This window comes from Oncorhynchus gorbuscha, unplaced genomic scaffold (genome assembly GCF_021184085.1).
Source record: "Oncorhynchus gorbuscha isolate QuinsamMale2020 ecotype Even-year unplaced genomic scaffold, OgorEven_v1.0 Un_scaffold_12269, whole genome shotgun sequence".
In the NCBI taxonomy this organism is placed as follows: domain Eukaryota; kingdom Metazoa; phylum Chordata; class Actinopteri; order Salmoniformes; family Salmonidae; genus Oncorhynchus; species Oncorhynchus gorbuscha.
The window spans coordinates 5,349-8,811 of NW_025754660.1; the positions used below are offsets into that span (position 1 = coordinate 5,349).

A 3,463-nucleotide genomic window follows, 5' to 3' on the forward strand; every position below is an offset into this window, starting at 1 on the left:
CAAACTCTGGGGCCTTTCAGAACAGGTGTGTAATATATACTGAGATCATGTGACACTTAGAATCCCCCCTATGTAGACTTTTATTTAACAGAGTGTGTGACTTCTGGAGGTAATTGGTTGCACCAGATCTTATTTAGGGGCTTCAGAACAAAGGCGTTGAAAACATGTGCATGCACCACCTTTCCGTTTTTTATTTTTTAGAATTTTTTGAAACATGTTCATTTTTTTCATTTCACGTCACCAATTTGGACTATTTTGTGTATGTCCTTTACATGAAATCCCAATAAAAATCAATTTAAATTACAGGTAGTAATGCAACAAAATAGGAAAAATGCCAAGGGGGATGAATACTTTTGCAAGGCACTGTATCTCATCCTATTACTGTGTGCACCATACATGTATAGCTCTCTTGACCATGCAAATTAAGATAGATAACCACCTTTTGTTCGTGGTGGTGCTGCTGAGTGACCAGTTATTGGGGTGTAGAAATAAATCTCCTCTTCCAAGCTCTGTTTCAGCTCCACATTCATGCAGGGTCTATTGGATATATAGTCCATAGATGTCCTCCTCCAGACTTCCTCTCTCTGCTGGTACCCAGTACAATGGCTATATAATGTGACAGTGTTTGTCTCAGAGGATTAGATGAAAAACGTATTCCAGAGTATTTAAACTGCCTGAACCTCGTCTTCCTGTGGTTCCTCTGCCTGGCCACCCACTCACCGTGGCCCCCTGCCTCTACCGCAAACTCTAATCTTTCCAATTTACCTCTAATTGGACACTGATGAGTGGCGGGGGAATCATGTAACACTGGCATGTCAGGGCCTACTCAAGCCCTTCATCCTGACGGTTCACCATGACTTCTGCTAATGGCATGTCAGGGCCCGCTCAAGCCCTTCATCCTGACGGTTCATCATGACTTCTGCTAATGGCATGTCAAGGCCCACTCAAGCCCTTCATCCTGACGGTTCATCATGACTTCTGCTAATGGCATGTCAGGGCCCGCTCAAGCCCTTCATCCTGACGGTTCATCATGACTTCTGCTAATGGCATGTCAAGGCCCACTCAAGCCCTTCATCCTGACGGTTCATCATGACTTCTGCTAATGGCATGTCAGCTGAAATTCATCAAATATTTCCATTTGGTTTTAGCTTTCTTTCCTTTCTCCCATCCTCTCCTCCTACGGCTGTGAACTGAAACAGTTGTAACACTGATAGACTGGGACTGGGAGACAGAATGAACCATACTTTTATATTGAGCTTTTACTGTATATGGGGAACACCTTTTCAATGTCCACTTCAGGAGTCAAAGTGTATATTGACGTGATCAAATTAAATATACTGTATTATTGTTTAATAAATGTAGGGATTGTGGTTATGGCTGATTACCAGGTTTTCTCCCATGCATGATACAACTTCACCTCAGACAAGTGTCTCCAGCACTGAGAAGAAGATCCTCACGTACCACCGCATGGTCGAGGCCTTCCATTTTGCCTATGCCAAGTGAAGCATGCTGGGAGATCCACAATCCCTCCGCATCTCGGATGTAACTCTCATCCCCATCTTTCCCAGAGCTTATATTGAATAGTTCTCTAATAGGATGTCTCTACTAGATGTATACTCTTTCAAGAGTTTACTCCAATCAGGTACTTACTAATCATATTCAATCAACTGGTCCTAGTATGTGTTGAAACGTCATGTTCAGTTGGAGACAGAGTAAATATGTATATGCTCATATAAGAGAGTTGATTAGACTATTGTAAAGCTGCTATGTTGAAATGTCAGTAAATGCAAACCAGTCCATCTTCAACATTCTACACTGTTTCCGTATGGTGGAATGGGCATTCATTTGAATGGCAGAGCTTCATTCTCCTGTCCCCTCACCTCTTCAGCTCATCCACAACATGACTTCAGATTACTTTGCCGATGCCTTCCGTCAGAAGATTACAGATGATACCACCCATCACATGAACTACTATGAGACGGAGTACTTTGTCCCCGAGAACCACAGGGACAGCACATCTGTCTGTGGTGGCAGAGGACAGGAGTGCAGTGGCAGCCACCAGCACCATCAACCATTTGTAAGAATCAAGTCCCAGTTTTGATTTAAAAAATGTACTGGAAGTAGTCCTCATTACTCACCTGTCTTCATTATCTTTCTGTTCTACTTCCTCCCTAGGTTTGGCTCCAAAGTCATGTCGCATTCTACAGGAATCCTCCTCAACAATGAAATGGATGACTTCAGCTACCCCCTCATCACGAATGGCTATGGAGTGCCCCCTTCACCAAGCAACTTCATCAGACCAGGTAAAGGGTTCATCTGACTACAGACACCAAAGTTTTCAGTGCATCAGCCGACTCGGATAACCAGAAATTGGTACTTGATGGTGGATCTGGATTGACCTCATTCCCTAGTTGCCTCTCCAGGTAAGAGGCCCTTGTCCTCTATGTGTCCAGCCATTCTCTTTGACAAGGGAGCAAGGAAGTCACTATGGTGTACTACACTGTACTATGGTGGTGGGGGCCTCAGGAGGAACAAAGATCACCACGGCAACTGCCACGGTGAGCCAGGCTACCATGCCCTTTCATTGCTGTGTGAAAATACTCTTTAATACTTTCTTTGCATTCTGTGACTGAATAGTTGGCTGTTCGTTCTGCAGGTGATTCTCAATGCGCTGTTCTTTAACCACGACCTGAAGAAAGCTGTGGCAGATCCCAGAATCCACAACCAGCTGAGTCCCAACACCACACAGGAGAGCCCGGGTTTGACGAGGTGGGTTAAATGGCTGACGATCTTCAATACACATGCCCTATAGTGTGTCAAGATCGTGGCTGGTTATCATGCTAGTGATGCAGGGTGTCTATTTGAATAGAAGTTTCACAGTGTTCTATATGCTTTCCTTACAGAGGGTGATGGCTGGTCTGGCCTTGAAGAACCATGAGACAGAGTTCCTGACAGCCACATGTGCTGTGGTTCAGGCGGTAATGCCCTCATCTCGGTAATGCCCTTTAACCTTAGTCCACTCTGGTAAACCAGGTCCACCTTTCTACGCTCATTGGTGTCATAAAGTGGAGAGAAACTACCCTCCAACATCTCCTCTCAACATCCTGTCTTTGATGACCAAGTATACCTCAGTCTGATATAAAGAAATAGAGCAATTCATTATACACAGTTCTCCTCCACATTGTTTTAATTGGATTATTAATCGCTACGGTCTGTACCATCTCAATATTTCATATTCCAATTAACAGTGCCATCTCTATATTCATGTTTGTCTTTCATCGGTCAGAACAGGAAAGGTAATGACTGGTGCTTTTATTTTGAGATTATTATTAATCATCATCACAGTTAGCCTAATATATATATATATATATATATATCAATTGTGTTGCTTTTGGTTCAAGATCAATCATTTACAATATATATCCATGGAACAGTGTAAGGATGTAATAATGTTCACAAGACT

General features: G+C 43.2%; 1 pseudogene; it reads left to right on the forward strand.

Annotated features, from left to right (window-relative positions):
* The first annotated feature begins 1,900 nt into the window (after positions 1 to 1,900).
* Positions 1,901 to 2,769, forward strand: LOC124030509 (annotated as a pseudogene).
* The last annotated feature ends 694 nt before the right edge of the window (positions 2,770 to 3,463 follow it).